At 27.8% G+C, this 20,308-nt stretch overlaps 1 long non-coding RNA gene and 7 other non-coding genes across 8 annotated transcripts; 2 read left to right on the forward strand and 6 right to left on the reverse strand.

Moving 5' to 3' along the window:
• Positions 1-7,038: 7,038 nt before the first annotated feature.
• Positions 7,039-7,112, reverse strand: TRNAI-AAU (transfer RNA isoleucine (anticodon AAU)). Its single transcript has one exon. It is a non-coding gene; the product is annotated as a tRNA-Ile (tRNA).
• Positions 7,113-8,315: 1,203 nt separating this feature from the next.
• Positions 8,316-10,073, reverse strand: LOC102662387 (uncharacterized). Its single transcript, XR_005891710.1, has 2 exons — positions 9,793-10,073; positions 8,316-9,435 (listed from the first exon to the last, which is right to left on the reverse strand). It is a non-coding gene; the product is annotated as an uncharacterized lncRNA (long non-coding RNA).
• On the reverse strand, positions 8,707-8,784 carry LOC113001765 (small nucleolar RNA snoR122). Its single transcript, XR_003267251.1, has one exon. It is a non-coding gene; the product is annotated as a small nucleolar RNA snoR122 (small nucleolar RNA).
• LOC113001749 (small nucleolar RNA R44/J54/Z268 family) lies at positions 9,139-9,225 on the reverse strand. The gene has a single exon (XR_003267236.1). It is a non-coding gene; the product is annotated as a small nucleolar RNA R44/J54/Z268 family (small nucleolar RNA).
• Positions 9,343-9,429, reverse strand: LOC113001748 (small nucleolar RNA R44/J54/Z268 family). The gene has a single exon (XR_003267235.1). It is a non-coding gene; the product is annotated as a small nucleolar RNA R44/J54/Z268 family (small nucleolar RNA).
• LOC113001747 (small nucleolar RNA Z267) lies at positions 9,648-9,720 on the reverse strand. Its single transcript, XR_003267234.1, has one exon. It is a non-coding gene; the product is annotated as a small nucleolar RNA Z267 (small nucleolar RNA).
• Positions 10,074-15,486: 5,413 nt separating the features above from the next.
• TRNAA-AGC (transfer RNA alanine (anticodon AGC)) lies at positions 15,487-15,559 on the forward strand. The gene has a single exon. It is a non-coding gene; the product is annotated as a tRNA-Ala (tRNA).
• Positions 15,560-17,040: 1,481 nt separating this feature from the next.
• LOC102662254 (uncharacterized) lies at positions 17,041-18,921 on the forward strand. The gene is made up of 3 exons (XR_414164.4): positions 17,041-17,144; positions 17,227-17,341; positions 18,077-18,921. It is a non-coding gene; the product is annotated as an uncharacterized protein (transcript).
• The last annotated feature ends 1,387 nt before the right edge of the window (positions 18,922-20,308 follow it).

The following is a 20,308-nucleotide window of genomic DNA, read 5'->3' on the forward strand; positions in this document are numbered from 1 at the left end:
GATAGAATATATTATTAAAATATATGATAAGATATTCTATCGATATTCTTAACCTAGCTAATCAGTTTGTATTTGATAGAATATATTATCAGAATATAAGATAAAATATTCTATCATTATTCTTAGTTTATCTTTAAGCTTGTAATCCTTTATATAAGCTAATGATGCTTATAACGAAAGGGAAGAGAAAAATATTCTTTCCCTCATCCCTGTAACTAGCTTTTGGGATTGAGTTAGGTCTCTCACATTATACACTCTAAGAATTACTTTATAATATTTTTAATGAATCCAATAAATATAAAATATAAAATTTGGGGACCAATATTACACTTTTTGCATGTTTAAAAATTAAATTCAAACATTTTACTTTTTAGGGATCAATTTGTCATCAAAATTAATATTTACTCTATTATTCTGATTATAAGAACATGCTTATAGTACTTATATTATTTAGTTGTTTTATAAATTGATAGATCAACTTATGAGTCATTCATTTAAAAAAAATGACAAATCAATCTAACTCAACTCGTAACATGAGAGGGTTGAGCTGAGACAAGGTTTTCAATCCAATCTCAAAATAAGTCAAATTCAACCTAATCTATTTTTGAACCAATTGAAAATAGATTAAATTGAGTTGAATTGAAATGACTTGTTTTAACATTCTTACTAAAAAGAGAAAGGACAAAATTACAAACAAAAAACAGAGAAGAAAGAAAAGGAATGTTGCAATTATATTTAGGATTTAGCAACTGAATCTTATGATCATTACATCGATTATAAGTTACTTAATGTAAAATGTTATCACTAATTTTTTTTATTACAAAGACATCACAGGAGTTCAAACATTCAAGTTTAGTGACCCACAGCATCTAGATCATTAAAGGTCGGTGTTTCAATTGTTAAATGACATAAAATAGTATGTGGTTTAGTAATCATTTTCAATTTTGTCACAAAACAACAAATATTTAGCTACAAAAATATGGGATTGATCTTAAGATTTTATGAACTTTAGACGGAATACTAAATAAGGCCCTAAGTATTTTAATTTTAATTTATTTATAAAACAAGATGAAATAATATAATTTTTTATTACAAAAATATATTTTTTAAAAAAATAGGTCCTTTTAATCATAGGTCCAATGTCGTCGCACAGACAAGAGAGCCGGTGTTGATCACTATTTGATCAACAATTTTGACTTCAAAACTTAATTATAATCAAGCACTAGATCGATCGATCAACTTTATTGCAATCATATTTCATTACCTGCAACCAAAAGATTCTTTATTTTAAAGTGAACACTATTAACGAGTTAATGATTGATATTATTTAGTCGCTAAACTTAGTTACTAATTATATTTTTTCTATCATTGAAATAAGAGTTTAACAAACATAATCCAACAGCATCAGTGTGTGTATTTTTTAAAATAAAGATAATTTAGTTAAGTGTGAATTTGAAATGAAACAATTTATATATAGTTTTTTCAAAAATAAAATTTGTTAACTCCATATATATATATATATATTAAAAATTTTATATTACGTTAGTTTTAATCAATATATACGAAATAATAAATAATTTTAAATTAATATGAAAATTTTGTATATATGATTTATGTAAAAAAAATTAATTCAATAATAAATTTTAAGAAAATATTATTCATTAAAAATTATTAATAATTGTATAATAACACAATAATTTTGGAAATAATTAAATTTATAAAGTTTGAACATGAAAACACAAATCCAATTAAAGGCAGTAATAAGTAATTGACACTGCTTGATTATAATTAAGATTAAGCAACGCAAATCCGTAACTTGATTAGAAACAATGGGGTTTTGAAGTGGGTCCTGTTTCTCCTGTTCCGACACAAGCATACCTCCAAAACCCGTTATCATTAAGTTAGGCAAATGTCATTGAGATTTGATAGATGAGCGTGCTATGTGGAAACCCTTGATTAGCTGCAAAATCTTTGAAACCATTCAACTAATACTTTGACCCTTTCATTGGACTGCCTAACTTTTGGAGGTAACAATGAGATTAGGGGAATGTGAGTATCACCAATATGAATATGAATAAAATAAAATAATTAAATCAATTGGGAGATCCCAATGTTATTAAAACATTTATTTATTTACGGCTCACAACTTGCCACACTATATTTGTAGTTTTTTAAAATTATTTCTTACAACTTGTTCTTTTAGGAGGTTGACTTTGTATAAGAATGTACTCAGCATATTTATTTCAAGTATTAAGAAATAAATTGCAAAATTCACAATTTTCAAAACTTATTCACCTTGTTTATTCTACGCCACACTTGTGGATCAATTAAAGGTTCGTAGTTAGTTAACTCATTTCTATTTCATAAAGCCAACAGAGCATAGCCACCCCAATTAGTCATCCAATGTGTCAAAACTTAGCTACTAATGGTCTTTTTATATTGTTATTAAAAGTTGTATTTAGGGACAAGAAAGTTTGTAATAATTCACGTTTATTATTCAATCATCTGAATTACTAGCCTAACAACTGTATTTAGATAATACTACTATTAGTCTATTAGTTAAAATATAAGTTGCAACAAATCAACAAAAACACTTCAAAAAATAAATACTTTCTATCAAATGATCATTTTGGATAAAGTTATCTATAACACTTATAAGAGAAGAAAATAAAATAAGTAAATTAAAATTAACTTATGTATAAGTTGAAAATAAGTTTTTGGGGAGGTAATATGACATAACTTTTACAAATTAGCTCATATATATATAAATTAATTTTATTTTATAGATAAGTTTATTTTATTTTTCCTTTTTTTTTTATCTCCTATAAGTATTTATGAAGAAATTTGTCTAAAAGAGTCCAAATTTTATTTTAAGGAAAAATATTTTAAAAAAATAAAAAGAAAATTCTTTTAAGAATTAGATTGAGTTTGAGAATTCATTAATTATGTATAGAAAAGATATTAACATCTTATGACATTCATTCTAAGACAATTACTGCTAATAAATATGTAAAATTAAGATGTTTAAAAATATTTATTTATCTTCTAAAGAAAGGAATTCAATTCAAATGAATTAATAAGATATATTTGAAAAAGAAAAACAAATTATGAAAATTAAGTTTAGCTTGATGGTTTGATTCTCGCTGGTCGCTATTGTATATATGCTCCGGTGCAACGAAAAACTTAAAGTCACATGGTCTGTTTTTTTTTTTTTTTTTTTAATAAAAGTCACATGGTTATTTAAAAAATATATTTTTGTGTTATGAATTTAAATTAATTTCAACATCATCATGTTATCATAACTCAAATGTTCCTCATCAAAACATAGGTTATTACGTTTTCACACCTCAATTAACCCCATATATTTCTAAGAAAGTAACAATGAAAGTAATAATAATTATTTGGGTTAACTAACTTGGTAGTTTGTCCAAGAATATCAAGATTTCATGTTTGTAACTATGTCTTTAACAATAAATCTGTACTTGTATTTTTCTCTGATTTTTTTAATGAAATTTCATAATTTTCTTTCCTCTAAAGAAAAAACTTGGTAGTCTCTCATTTTATATGAATTTTCACTTTTAGTTTCTCAAAATATTCTAAATTTTGGCCCCATAAATTCATCCGTTCCATTTTTAGTTTCTATTATTAACTTGAATTTTTAAGCGATAACGTTACATCCACGTAGACATATAATATGGATAATTGTTATTGATTTGATAGTCACGTGACATTTTTAAAAGAAAATATTTTTCTAAAAAATTATTACATAATAAAACACTTTAGTTAGTAATAAATTAGTACTACATTTTTTTGAGACCACATCTTTTACATAAAGCTATTATGCTTGAGATGGGTATAAACAATAATCAATAATATTACTTTTGGTCTTATAAATAAAAACTCTTTCAGCCATTTTAAAAGAACAAAAAATAAAATTATTTAATTAATGATATTAAAATTCAATCATTTATATTATTTTTCGTAGTTTTATCCTTAAAACTGTTGGGATTTTTTTTCATTAATCTCTTTACACTTAATTAATTCATTAAGACAAATGCATAAAAAAAATTGAACTTTAAAAGGAGTCTTTAAAAAAATAAAAAGATAAACTTCTTTAAAAAAATTCCAATAAAAGAAAGATAATAATATTTCACAAGGATGGCAGCCAGCTCTCCCAATTAACAAAGGATAGGGAATAATTCCTATTTGATCCCATTGGTTGTGTTGTCTCCTTGACTATTTGCACTTGTAGACTCTTTTAACATCACCATATCCATTAAATAATTTTATCACCAATATGTTATATGTCTTTTTCGTTTTCCGCGTAATATATCTTTTTACACAGAATAATGCAACTTTAAACCATATAACTTTGGGGGTATCGAATGGAGGAGGAATTTTGTCACCAAGACGAAGGAGATGAGAAGGAGAAAATGGGAAAGATCAAAGAACTATCAATGTGGGTATTTGAGAAGGAAAAATGTAGTTTACGAGAGTTTTTTCAGTTTACTCTGTTATTTTACATAATTTATAATACAAAGATATGTAATTTACAGTTATATTACTAGTATTTATCGCCCCATTCAATTTAACTCGAGGAAACGATATTCAAAACTTGGAGATGGAATCAAACTAAAACTTCTCTCAAAATTCAGACCAATTAAAAAGCCAACACGTAGCGAATTATATATGATTGATACATACTGTATTTTAATAAATAGTTTAATTAAATACTTGTTACTTATTACACAAGAGTGAAGTTTACTAAAATAAATTAAATAGTTTATTTTTCTAAGATTCTAAATAAATTTATTGAAATAATAAATTAAAAAACAGTCTAGAATTTATGTGTTCAAATAGGGTAGAATTAATAACTAATTTCCATCCATATATGTGAGATCGTCTGAAATTGTTTGAGGTTGTCATGATCTGCTTCTATAATGGGGTCTAGGTGTTAACTGTTAAGTTTATTCCTCGCATGCCCTTCCCCAGATATTTTTTTTTTGGTGAAAAAAAATGTATATATGTTTTGTGGATTTAATTAAACACAAATTTATTTTCAAATGTATATATGTTTTGTGGTTTTTCATAATTAGTACTCTCAAGGTCTGTACCGAGCTTCAATAGCGTCACTTTCATTTGTTGTATGAGTTTCCGGAATCATGAGTCTCGAACATAAAAGGGAATTTTTTAAGTGATCCATAATTAGAATATGTTCCTAGCACTTTGGCCTAAACTTAAAAAATTAATGCCACATAACTAAATAATAAAATATTATAACACACACGTAGGTAAATCAATTTTTTTTCCTCCGAACAAAAAGTAGGATGATAAAATTTTATTGGATTTGATGAACCAGCTTCCCATTAACCAATAATCGACTGACGACGAAATGAAGAGTGTTAGGTGTTGAAAATATGCATGAGTCCAAAGTGAATCATGGCACAATATAGTAAGTTCCCCAGAGAAAACAAATAGTTACACTTCATTTGAACAGCCAAGCTGATAATTGAAATAGAAAATCCATTTTGCTCTTCCTTTGTCATTTTCACCAGAAAGGAGGATCTGTCAAGTTAATTGATTGGCTTACAGGCTTGGTGGGTTAGGCAAACTGATTAACATGCTATTTTTATAATTAGTTGCACACTAGCTACTAGTAGTTTACATGCCCTAAAGTAAAATGCATGCAGAAGGTGCCACAACTTATGTTCAGTGTTTGTAATCCATTTAAAATTAAACCAATTATTTCATATGTCTTTGTACTGGAATTTTTGGATGACTAATATGCCCACTTATGTATTAAACAAAGCCTAAATCATTTGTAACAAAATGCTTATGAATCTGTGCTAGCTTTTTGAGCTCCTAGTTTCTTTTAGACAACTTTTGGATTAAAGGTAGCATTCCCTAATAATTAGTAATTTAGGATAGGGCATATGTGAGACTTGCAAACATGATAGGGACTAGCTCCTAATGAATTTATATAGAAACCACTAATATTGGGAATTCAAAATTAATTTGCACCAAATCTTAACACGGTAGAGATTAGGGACAATTCATTTGCTCCTATAATAATCCAGGCTGGATTTCATCAGAACCCCCTCGTCGTTGTGCACTACTTAGGAATAAGTCACATGGTAATAGAGAAGGGGTGCCGGCATTTATCTCAAAAATGTGGTTAATGGTGATAAATAACTGAAGGACCTGAATAGGCCATTGGTATTAACTACACCTTGTTTCAGTTGTTTAAGAAACCAGTCCAAATAATTCTGGCAAATGATTACCTCAACCAACAAATTAGATGAGCCATATTATGGACAAAAAAAACTTGTCCAATTAAGAAACTAAACCCGTGCATGTTTCTAACAGGAAATTTGATTTTGGCGCATCATGAATCATGATTGTTAGTTATTGAATCATTCACCTCAAGTTAACATACTGCGACCAATGAATTGCCCAGTCCAAGATAACATTTCACTATTTCAGCAGACAACAAAGGCAGAAAAATTGTTGCCATAATAAACATGTTGCAATTTGGTTCAAATTTAATTACAATACAATAGCTTTCAGCAGTATGCCTCATGGCTTTATTTTTACATGGCTGTTTGTCTTTCGTCCTTCTCTTCTCATTAATTTTTTTTATAAAAAAAAACATGTTTTTTAACTTTTCATCATGTCTATATACTATGGAAGTTCATGTATTTTATTGTCCTGTGCATTGAAACAACCAGATACAGTAAATTGTATAAAATCCCACAACCAGTTGCATTCAAAATCTTGTGTCGTGTGCTCTGCTATTGAAAAAGAAAAATCTTCAACGAATTCTTATTTCTCAGCATTAATATAAATAAATTTAATAAAGAAAGTGAAAATTAATAATTATTGAATCGATCAACAATTGAAATAATAAAACTTGCAAAATCACTGGTAGTCACATTAAAAACTCCAAAATCCAAAAAAAAATAAAAAAAAATTGGCGTATATAGGGTTGCACCCTTGGCCACATACAAAACAGTTTAAATCCCAAAATTCATATAATTCTGGCCCATGCAGGTCTCGAACCTGCGACCTTCGCGTTATTAGCACGACGCTCTAACTAGCTGAGCTAATAGGCCAATTTGAATAATGTTCTTAAGATTAACTATATATTACTAGCAAATCATTTGGATGATGCCCATAGGTTTTCCTATGTTCTTATGGGTAGTATAGATTTCTGTGTTCACGAGGGAAAAATAATATCTTTGTCGTTATAAGATTCAATTATTTAATTTATTAAACTTAAAAGATAATTAATTTTGTTGATAATAATAAATTTATCTTATTATAAAATTTCCAAACATATCATTAATATTTTTTTCTCTTCTAAATATATGTTAATATAACTTTTTTTTTGTTTAATTAAAGATATTTTTAGTCTAAATTTTTTTTTAACTTCCCCTCTTCTATGCATAAAGAGGTAATTCTTGATTTCACCTTAATTTTTAACACTTTTATGAATAATTCTTGGATAATTTATAATTTGAAATCCTAATTAATTATTTTGATTTAATTTAATACTTTAAATTTTTTCAAATCTAATTTGATTCTCATTGTCTATTTACTTCAAATCTAGCGTTAAAAAAATGTGTAAAGACCAAATTAAATTTTTTTAAAAAAAATTATAAAAAACAAATCAAATCCAATAAAAACTAGAATTACCAAATCAAACCAAAATAATAAATTAAAAAAAATTAATTTATCCTAATTTCTTATTAAATTGAAGGTTAAATTATTAACAAGAAAAAACTCAACCATTTATTTGCTTTAAATCTCAATTTCAATCATTTGATGTTTTAAAAGAAATTTAAAAAAATTATTTAAAAAATATATTTTTTTCCTTTTAATCGTATAAATTAAACTTTACTTATGGTAATTTTAATGATAATGCACTAAAAATATAAGTTTAATGAAAACCCATCACATAACACGTCCCAAGGAATTTGATGCATAATTTACGGATGGGACTAAAAAACCAATTGCAATTAACAAACTGCAAAATTCCTAAAAAAAAGAAAATTTATGTTTTATTCAATACCTTTATTTTACCAATTTTCAAACGACTTTCACCGAATTTTGACAAATTTTTCAGTTCTTTGCAAATTTTTATCATGGACAGATCTATGATTTATTTGAACCAGAGGCTAGTTCTATGCTATGTTTGACCAATTCACTGGTTTTCAATCTCAAATTTCATTCCAAATAACAGACAATACACCATTGTCTAGCAGTGTTGTTCTTTACCAGGCATACATGCGTTTGCTATCACGGACTCAAAGTACAAGCCTTCATTAATTAATTAATACCAATATAGAACGATTTATTACATGAGATGCTTTTGGAGCCCATAGTTGGTAAGGCTTCAACAAAAGAATCTTCAAATCTCCGTTCTCGGTGACAATCATCAGGCTTGTAAGATACTAGCATTGCCAAGCTCACACATGACTTACAAAACAATGGCAATGATACAAAGAAGCTAGTTTGTCAGATTCAATACACAATATAGAACCCTGTAAAAGAAGAACAAAATTACTCAAATAAACCCACTATACCACTATAAAGAAAAATTAAGGATATAAAAGCAGCTTTACAGCAATCCTTGAACAAAAACGATAATTAGAACATATGACACAAGACTCATATAACATAGACTATACATTCAGGGTAAGACATGGCCTCAGAGGTAGTGACAATTAAAGGTATCATCACGAACAAATCTGATAATACGTGCATTTGAATACATCATTGGCCAAGTCTTCACAATAGAATAAATAATCTTTGTAAGACACAAGGAGTTTACATTTGCACACGAAAGATCGACACAAACAATCAAACAGATTAAAAAAAAAAAGGCATTTGATTGTATTCTGCCAGGCTTGTCAAACTACGATTGAACATCAACACAAACAGTCAAGCACACATTACCAGACAAAACACAAGGAGAGAAATCTTATTCCTTTATTCGACATCAGGGTCATCAGAACACGGTGGTTTCAATTATAAGAGAAATCTGAACCAGATCAAATATAAGGGATTGAGATTTCTCTTTCAACCAGTACATTAAACATAGTGGACACTTTCTTAACAAGTCATTTATATATTCATTATGCATCGGAGAGATTCCCAAAGACAAATCATCATTCTTTACACAAAAGTGCTGATGTCCCTGTCTAATTTATCGTCACTTGCATATAACGAGGATTAGTGAATGCAGTAGTTACTATGAGAACCATATATATAAGCTCTAAATAGAAAACATAACAGTTTTTGTTTCAAAAATAGATTTCCAAATAAAAAAGAAATTTGATGAGCGCATCAGAGAGATTCCCATTAGACGTAGTCACCATTCTCCTTTGGAGTGCTGATGTCCCTGTCTATGTTGTCGTCATCTGCGCATAAATACTGCTTTAACAATGTTAAAACAAAACGACAGAACAAAGATTAAAACTAGAGCATAAATGACACAAGTGCAATCAGCAAATTAGAACCATGACATTGCAATTACAATTGAATCATGAAAACATTCATAAAAAAAGTCAATTGGCCACTACACAGTATAGCAAAACCCTCACAGCACTTTCATGTGCTTCCAATCGAAAATAAGGAAGATAAAGCTAGTGCCTCAGAACGAAGTTGATGTCATAGAAATAAATCTCGGAGTATATTTAACACCATCATAGGCACTTCGCAACTAAACGCAATTGAATTAAAAAGAACAAACAAAAAAACGCTGAACTACTTAGATATGAAGAGGAGGACCTGAAAACACTAATAAAGATTGATAGAGAAAAAAAAAACCCTAGAAGCCTTTGGATGCTGCTGCTGCGGAAGTTAGGGTTTGAGAACATTGGCTTTGTATATATAGAGAGAGAAAGAGGCGCGATAGGAGAAATTAGGGTATAGGAGACAGAGTCGGTTTGTTCTCTTTAACACTCTCACGAAATCGTGACCGTTGGATCTGCGGTTTAATTTTTTATAATCTTTACATGAGTTAATTAAGTTTATTTATTTTTAAATTAAGGCTTCTTCTATAAATATATAGGAATTCAAATAAATTTTATAAATTAATTAATTCAAAAAAATTATGCGTAAAAAATATTTAGATTTTATGAAAACTTAAATATTTTATAAAAAAAAATGAAATTAGCATTTGAAAAGGTAAATTTTGAAACTTATTTTTGATTGATGAATTTTGATTTAAAAAATTACTAAAAGACTAAATGTGCTTCATTTAAAAATATAATCAACTCAAAATGTATCTGAACTAAAGAAAGTAAAAATGTAATTAAACCACAAAAATAAAAATAAAAAAATCCTAATTTTATTCTTTCTAGCCCAATACAAAAAGCCCAGAGAAGCCTAAAACCGAAACTAGGCTTAACAGCCCAAGATAAAAGATCCGGCTTTAATGAATGTAAACGAAGATTCCATTGGACCTGCATACCTCCAGGCAGTGAAATAAAGGCAATTACTTCCTGCATCTCCACTTTTGCTTCCTGCACCTGATTTAGAATGTAAAATTACATTTTAGCTTTTCCATGATATAAAATTTTACAATTACAGAATAGTCTTTCCAAAATCTTAAAAAGGTATAAGAAGTGATTATGCAGGTACAGAAAGCAATTGTGTGAAATAAAGTTCAAGTGAATGCAAGCCCACCTCTGAATTTGACGAAAGGGTACAATGACACAGTCACCACTAGGCAATGGCTTTAAAAAAACCTATCTTTTATCTCCAAAAAAAAAAAAGAGGAAAATGTTATTGGTAGGTTCTCTTGCTTCCATAATCACACCTTATAAAATTGAGGAGTGTTAGAAACATAATTTTTAACACACTCTTTCAAACATATTCTTTTTAGTTGGTTAAAAATTACAAAATTAGTATAAAGAATCATTAATTATGATGTAGAATTCACAAAAGTATGTCATTTTTAATAAATTTTAACCAATTAAAAGAAGGACGTTTAAAATCAAGAGAATGTGTGTGTATCCTTAACATTTTTCTATAAAATTAGCTATCATTTTATGAAAGAAAAAAACAAAAGAAAAGAAGTACGTTTAAAATCAAGAGAATGTGTGTGTATCCCTAGCATTTTTCTATCAAATTAGCTATCATTTTATGAAAGAAAAAAACAAAAGATATTGAATTGTCCAAAAAAAACAAAAATGTCTAAAAACACTACCTTGTTCAAAATTCTTTTTACAAAATAAATTTTTAAATAAGTTATCATGAATGAATGTCAAATTCAGCGTTGAAAATAAGCTTACATTGATCCATAGGAATTAAAGATAAATATTAAGAAGTTTATATCAATTATATACTCTACTCAACTGATTGAATTAAATTCTCTTAATTATATCATATAAACATGTTAGACTTACTCTTATAAAAATTAGTTTGCTTATTTCTATATTTGTTTCGTGCTTTGAGTACACATAATTTTTTCTACACAAGCCAAATATATTTAAACAAAGCATTGTTCGATTCAACATATTTTGACTCTGCTTATAAACCCACATTTGTAGTTAATTTTTGTACCTTTTTAGCTATATTGTCCCTAATAAATATTTTTGTGTGTAAAAATAATATATTACCTGTGATTTTTCATATTTTTTATTTAATAGTTGTGGATTATATATTAATCCGTGTCAAGATAATTTTTTATTTATAAATTATGTGCATAGAATTAATTGAGGACGGCAAAAAATAAAAGGAAATCGCGAAAACGAGTAAAGAGGAAGTTGACTATTGAAATTTGAAACAATGTTCCTAATAATGAAAGATGTTCTCTTGGCACTCAATGTGTGGATATTCAGTCCTCTATATTTGAACCAATGTTATGAAAATTAAACTGAATCGATCAATTATTTTGAAAAATTGGTGAATCGGTTAAGTCTAGGATTCAAATTAATAAACTATAGAGTCAGTTTGGACAATCAGAAAATTGGTTAAGGAAAAACAGTAAAAAAATTTAAAATAAAAATAGTTTACAGCTAGTCAATAAAAAAAATACTTAATACAATGTCATCATTTTTCTTTTTTCCTTAAAAAATAAAATTTCAACCTAAACTAGTTTCTTTTTAGATGTAAACTTATTTTTGTTTTTTTTTACTATGAATTGTTGGATTTATTGATGAGCAAAATTAAGAGAGATTACATCTTCTAGGACGATTTGGTCCATTTGTGAAGGAATCTCTTCGATCTAGCAACAATTAAAAAAAAAAGTGAACTTATTATTGTTAATAAATATTGTTGCGGATTATTGAAATTTAGACCCATTTATTATAACACATTTGATTTGAACTTGCACGTACACTATAAATGTTAAGAACCTATAACATATATTTATGTATTACTTAAGTATTATTATTTTAATATTAATTCAACCACAATTTTAATCCACACTTAAACCGGTAAACCTTAGTTAAGTAAGGTCTTGACTAGTACTATTTTGTAAATATGGATTTCAACACTATATTTGTTTGATCTCTTTTCCTATATTTTACTATTTTGTTACATGAAAAACTGCTGATAAACTCTTATAAGTAGAATACAATATGATAGAGATCATTTCTTTAGGGATTAAAGATTTTCAAGTTTCAAATAAAATACTTATGTGAGTTATTGTTCTGAATCATATTAGATTCGATTCCTATAAATAAAGTCTCATATTTAAATCTTATAAATGACAAAAAAAAAATTATCTTGATTAAGAATTTATAAGAAATTAAGACTTCTAATAAAAAATAAATATTGATGTATCAATAAATTCAATTTTAATTCTTCGACTGTTTTTTAAGATTTGGATTGAGGCAAATATTATTTGCATGAGTATCAAGTAGGATAAATCAACGCCTAACACCTTTTACATGCTGCAACTTGAAACATCACACAAATACAAATATCGCACAATTGTTATGACCTTTGTTTATACTTCTCTTTTTTAACATACTTTAAATTCAGATTAATTTTCATAGTTATAATTAAATTCTTCATTCCAACTGTGAATTTAAATAACAATAAATTTATTAAAATTGAAACGGGATCTTTTATGATAAGGGCTGATTCACTTGTCATAGCTATTAGGTAACAATAATGGACAATTCAAATGTTGCATGACATACGTTGTTATGAATATATATGTGTCTAGCTATGGCAAGGAGCTGAGTCAGCTGACAATACATACGTACATTTGTTTTGATAATGATGATGATTCACAGAATGTTAGCTTTCTCTTGATACGATGAGCTTCTTCTGTTTGTGACATTTATTGATATAATGATATAATTTGCTATCAACAGATACAAACGTGCTTTTGAATATGCTGAAGTTGAAAGCGATAATGTGACAAGGTACTGGCACTAGTTGGGAATTCTAGAAAAGTGTTGCTACTTAATTGAAAGAGAAAAAGAGGGATGTAATGATTTGCAGATAGTCTACTCTGTGGATAGCATAGCAGTAGATTGAGTTGAGTCGATTAGTGATGAGTGATGAGTGATGACCCCTTCATTTCATGTGTTTCCTTAAATAAGCTTGCAGATATAATTTTGCTAATGTATAGACTTATGTTTCTTTATACGAATGCGTTAACAAGTAATATTATAATGTATTTTAATTTTTTTTAATTAAAATTTGTTAATATACATACTTTTTTTTAATATGGGAACATTAGCAAACTACACATTAATATATTTTAACATTAATATATTTTAAGATAAATTATAACTTGTTAACACACTCATATCTTTCCCTCCTTATATTTTTGTCGAAAATGAATCATTCACAATCTTATTAGATTTTCACGAAATCTGAATCATGAAAATTGTACTCCTATAACACGTTAATACAGAGTATACATTAACAACTCGTGTCTCATTCATAAAAATAAAAACAACAACAATGTAAGTATTTTTCAAATTATGAAATCTCTCACTGCTAGTTACCATATTTAATATTATGAATATATTTATTTAAGATTAACACTTTTTAGACCGTAAACTTATTTTACTTTATTTAGAATGCAAATATTTTTAAATAAAATTTAATTTATATAAACTATCAATGTATTTTTTTAATACAAGTATCTAATAATTATAGATATATATGTATATTTATGCTAATAATACATATAGTTTAAATTTTTAAAAAGTTTATAATTTTTCTTCTTTGTATTTACTTAAGCTTTACTTTAATAATAAGAGCTTGTCTAAATAACTTTTTTTTTCAAAACAAAATATCGCTATGTGGAAAGTTAATCCAAGATATTAAGATTGATTCAAGAGAAAAATTGAGGGAATAAGGCTATATACTTACCAATCACTACCCCATACCATGTTGGTGCTGGACTAAATACAAAATGCATAACATCATTTATTTATTAATTATGTCACATCATATTAATATTCATCTAAATACTTATCAAAATGAATCTTACTTTCTTTAATATATAGTTATTTTTTTCATACACTTAATTATGAATTATACTCTAGACTCTTTATTAATTATGTTTTTATGTTATAGTTAAGAATAAATAATATATGTAATTAATAAAAGTATAAAGATGTTTTATATTTTCATCTTATTATGAATGGTTATATTATATATTTAATAGCACATATTTTATTTTATATATTAAATTGTATTTTTAATACGAGCACTGATTAATTATGTACGACACTTAAGTTTGTCTTTCTTTGAAAAACAATATATAATTTGTCACTTCTTTAATTTTATTTCAAATTTAATTTTTATTAAATATTTTGATATAATTTTAAATATTTTTATTTTAATCAAAATAAAAAAAATATTTTTACCCGCGCCTTTTATGCTATATTTTTTTTGACAATTATACATTTTTAAATTTTATATTATAATCAAACATACATAATTTAAAAAGTGAAAACGTGCAGTAAAAAAAGTGAAAACCTCACTCTTCTCACCCCCTCAATAAAACATTCTTAATATTCTTACTCTTTTTTTTATTAGAATGTAAATTTCACACATTACTCGTACTCCAATAATTAGCTAAAAGATTATTTCAGTCACCACAAATTATTATTATTTTTATCTTTATATTTTTTAATCGTCCATCTGTTTCAGTTTTTTTTGTTTCCATCTCTAAATTAAAATTTAATATTCAATATTAAAAACAACCTTATGTTCATTATAAATCTTAATTGTATAAAAATACACGTTTTACTCATACAACCTACAAATTAAAATACTAGTGTACATATGATTTTTTTTTCTTAAATAGCTTATTGTTGTATTTTATCTAAACTTAAGCGAATGGACCAACAAAAAAAAAAAAATTAAGTGTGGTACATAATTTACAACACACTTTGACTTGTCAGTTTATCGTAAATTTTAATGCGATGTCACACAGTTATTGTCTATATTATGGGTTAAATGAAATAATGGTCAAGTATAAATCAGAAATAGGTATTATGTGTTGGGGATGTAGCTCAGATGGTAGAGCGCTCGCTTAGCATGCGAGAGGTACGGGGATCGATACCCCGCATCTCCATTTTTTCACCTTTTTTTGCTTTGTGTTTCAGTGTAGACAATTTATTCGTTTTTTGAACCATGTCATCGTTTTGTTCTTTTCACTCGAGAACAGTATCAAGCTAATGAAGCAGTCACAGGGATGCTATGCAAACCTTCAAAGTGGAGCCAGAAAGGTTAATTATGAACTCATGTGGAAGGTATGACTTGAGTTCGGAGAATGCAGCATGTGCTTGCTTGGCTTTATTAACACTCTCTTCTTATTGTATTATATTATATATTATCTATATATATTAAGTGTCACATAGTTTTTCAGAATCCACCCATATATAGCAGAAATACCACTAACTCACATGGGTTGAATTAATATAAACAAAGTTTACTTACGAAAATTTTTCACATGCAACTTGCAGTATCTGGTTTAAATAATTAAATCCTTGTTTGTGATTTAGGCTTTTCAAAGAAGCATTAGCATTGAATGGAATGAAAGTAGTGCGTAATGAGGAGATATAAGGGGAATTGAATGGTTAAGGAAGAAGAAAAGAAGAAAAAAGTCTTGAATTTAATTTCCTATGATAACAAAACTAACATTCTAACAATTAATATTTATTTATACAAAACTAACATTAATTGCTTTTATGCCACATTCAATTTTACTTTCCTCATTTCCCCCAAGCTTCTGTTTAAACCTTCTATGGATTTCATTATTTAATGAAATTGAATAAAGCAGATCACGTGCATAATATGACCTTGCATTAAAATAATTTCAAATTCTTTTACAACATCCTTTTTGCTAATCTTCCTACTTATTTTATAGTAAGAGTGATTTTTTTTTTTTTTATGTTTTCTGGATATTAAACATTTGTAGAAGGATATATCATTTCTCCATCATTACTTAAGTATAACTTGAAAGAGCTTTTTGGTTGGCCATGTTGATTAATTAAAATAACTTAGCTTTGTACAAGAGAAAATTATAGCCGTTTTCTACAGTTTAGTACTTTGATCTTGAACAGTTAATTAAGAATAATCTTTGGTTTCAATAGTCTTGGAAATCATACAATCTGTATTTTAAATATGTGCCAGATATTAAGCCATGCGTGCAAGGATCATATATAGAGCTCTTATAGCCAATGTTTCAGAAAGAGTCTAAGTTCACTCTAGTTACAATTTGATCAAATTTAGCACACAAGTATGAGAAAGGTATAGGGCTATTTGAGGATCGATGGTAGCTAGTGTGTAAGGGAAATGTCACCTTCTTGGCTCGTTCTCTTCTAGAGGCAACGACGGTTTCTTACTGGCACATCAGCAAACTCTACTCTAGTTTTGGGAACATACAAAGGCAGAAAGGCCTCAAAACCATGTGGTTTCAGGAAAAAATATTTTTGTCCCTGCATAAAAAAAATGAAACAGCAACACTTGTCAGTTGTCATGTTAGAGTCCCCACACTTCACAATTGTGTCAGTTCCTTTCGTTGGCATTACGTTGGTGAATAGCGAAATCACACTAACACAGACTCAGCTAGCAGCATCTATTTATTCCCCCCCTATGCCTTCTGCTTTTAATTTCCTCACAACTTCTCTGTTTCCCTTTCTCCCTTCTCTATTAAGGTGCTACACTCTTTTTAAACTGTGAGATAGCTATAGTAATTAATTATACTACACAAGACTCACTACTACGTACTGTTTGCAGGTTGGATGGATGCTCGTGCTACCTTCTATGGAGGGGATGATGCCTCTGGCACAATAGTTATGTGTGACAATTTACTGTAATGTTTCTGCCACACACGTTGTTATGCATGTTTATGGTAGACCCCAACTTTGTTTATTCTTTCAAATATACTTTTTTTAAAATTCTTTTCTGTATTATGTATTTGTTTATGACAATTGTCCAAACTTATCAAGAGGAGGGGAGTCATGGCTATAAAAACTGTAAAAAAATTCTTAAAGAAGTAGAAGAAAAGCTTGATGTGAAGTGAATTGAGTTAGAAAAAATTAAAATCATATCAAACGTATTATTTACCATAAAAGATGTGAAATGCTTGAAAATATAGTCCAACTCGTTTGTAATTTACCTTATAAAACTTGGCCATTAATAAAGTAAATTTAAATGATTTTTTAATATTTTTTGTCAAGCAAACATGGACATGGTGGAAACTGGAAAGTTTCATCCCACTTATTTCCACACTTCTATGAACTACTCCCTTTTATAACAAGCGAATCCTAGTAACTCTTTCATTTGGGGTTAGAACATCATTTCTCATAGAATAGTCAATTGGAGGTGTAACTCATTTCTTTAATGTAAATAATTTTTACTTATAGACATACAAAACTTTTTTTATATTACTGATGTTAGAAACTATATAGTGTAACATACTGAACATTAATTTGGTTGCCCTCGATATTTTTTTCTCAATTTCCCCTATTGATCCCTCTGCATAGGGCCACAGACATGAGTAGTCCCATGTAGAAATGGTGTAACTTCTAATGACAAAGATGGCCTGAGAATAACAACAAAACCTTCATTTGGAGCTTTGTTGCAGGTGGTGCTTGTGGATATGGAAACCTGTATAGCCAGGGCTATGGGACTAACACGGCTGCTTTGAGCACGGCCTTGTTCAACAATGGTTCGAGCTGTGGAGCTTGCTTTGAGATAAAGTGTGCCAGTGACCAAAGGTGGTGCCATCCAGACACAGTTGTGGTCACTGCCACCAATTTTTGCTCACCAAACAATGCCCTCCCAAATGATGCAGGTGGCTGGTGCAACCCTCCCCTTCAACATTTTGATCTCTCTCAGCCTGTCTTCCAACAAATAGCTTAATACAGAGCTGGCATAGTACCTGTAGCTTACAGAAGGTAGCTGATTTTGTTTCAATTTTTCATATTCTTTTCCTAATCATTTAAGGATGTGTCATGGTTCACTAGGAATAGGAATACTAGCTATTAACACATTTTCTAAGAGCATTTCTATTTTCTAGCACTAGTTCTTGCTAGGTTCTTAAGTACAAGAAATGTTCTTATTTAGTTTGTGGTTAGAGAAGGCTGAGTTGGAAGTCACGGAATTAGAACATTTCTTATGTAAGAACCAATTCTCAACATGAAAGTATATTTTTTTAGCAGAAAGTATAAAGATATGGAGTAATATGAGAAATTCATTTTAAATTCTTAAATGGTTTCACCAAGGTAAAAAGTTACTGAAATTCTTAATCTGATGTAACTTAATAAAATCCACAAAAAATGTGTTAAGAACAAAAGAGAGATAGAGTACTGAGATTGATAATGCTCAGTTATGGAAGTATGAAGTATGGTAATTTTGGGCTTAGCTATAAAGGTATAGAATAGAAAATAAAAGAAGCAATATTATAGCTTCCATATGTCATTGTATTCGATTGTAAGAGGTGATTCTCTGTAAGAACGAATGGAAGACATGGATGAATAAAATGAAATTATATTTCCGATTAGTTTAAAGTGTTACAAGATCTCAGCCAATTAGCATCCTGTCCATAGTATTTTTAGATTTATATACAATACAATTCTCATAATCTATGTGATTTGGTAAGCAGACAAAGAAGATGCAATTATTAACTAGATTTATCAGTAAGTATTAATGTTGTTGATGCTCTTTATGTATAAGATAGTATTCTTTAAAATATGAATTTGTTCGGAAATTTTATGATAGGGTAGAAAAGTAACTTCATTGAATTTGTTTTTATGAAAAACAAAAATTATTTTCCGTTTATTTATAATTCCAAAAATAATTTTTAACTCGCATCAAGCACGTTCCATGTTATCCTTATGAGTAGAGTTTATTGTATATTCATGATTTTTTTAATGTTTTTTGGTGCCGAAATATTTATTGTGTTATCTAGGGATTGAGAATTCTATATTATTAAATTTTGTTACAAACTTTCTTTCAAGATTAAAAAAAAAACTAAACGCAAATTACTTCACTTAAAACTTACTTTCAATCAAAATTAAATTTACAAACACATATTGTTTTGTTAAAATTAGTTGATTAAAAAATGATTATATTTACACAACTCAATTTTTTACCATGACTAAAAGAAGTATTCTCTAAGAATAATTTTTTGCCTTGATTTTGAAATAATTATGGTTTCGACTTTCGAGTTTGTATAACATGACAAGAAAAAGGAATATATATATATTTTTTTTACAGCAACAAAAGGAATAGATATTCAACATCATTTCTTTCATTTATAGGGATGACAAAGAAGTAGGATAGATATTTGTCTACCGAATTAAAAATAGTAAAATTGTATTTTTAGTCTTCCCCTTTATTCTTAATTTCGGATTTGATTTTAAGTAATTTAATTCAAAATTAAACGTTGACTACGTATCATTTTCTTATTGGATGATTCACGTGTCATGTTTTTATTAGATGATGAAGACAACCATACATTTCAAAATTGGTGATAAACTAAAAGACCAAATTTATAATTTTGCCAATTAAAAACTCATCCATACTGGCCAATTATCCACCTGATACTTCTTTAACAAATTACTAGCAGTTTTTTTTTTTATATTCGCCGGTATTCACGAAAATCAATGGATATTTTCAAAAAAATTAAAAGATTAAAAAGATGACTTTAATCATGCATCCGTCTTAAAAAATGAAAATAAATATTTTTTTGTGGTTTAAATATATATACACTAAATAAAAATAATAAATAAAGATTAAAAAAATGACTTTAATCATGAATCCTTCTTAAAAAAAAATAAAAATAAAGATTTTTTTTTGGTTTAAATATATATAC

Source organism: Glycine max, chromosome 5, assembly GCF_000004515.6.
Source record: "Glycine max cultivar Williams 82 chromosome 5, Glycine_max_v4.0, whole genome shotgun sequence".
NCBI lineage: Eukaryota > Viridiplantae > Streptophyta > Magnoliopsida > Fabales > Fabaceae > Glycine > Glycine max.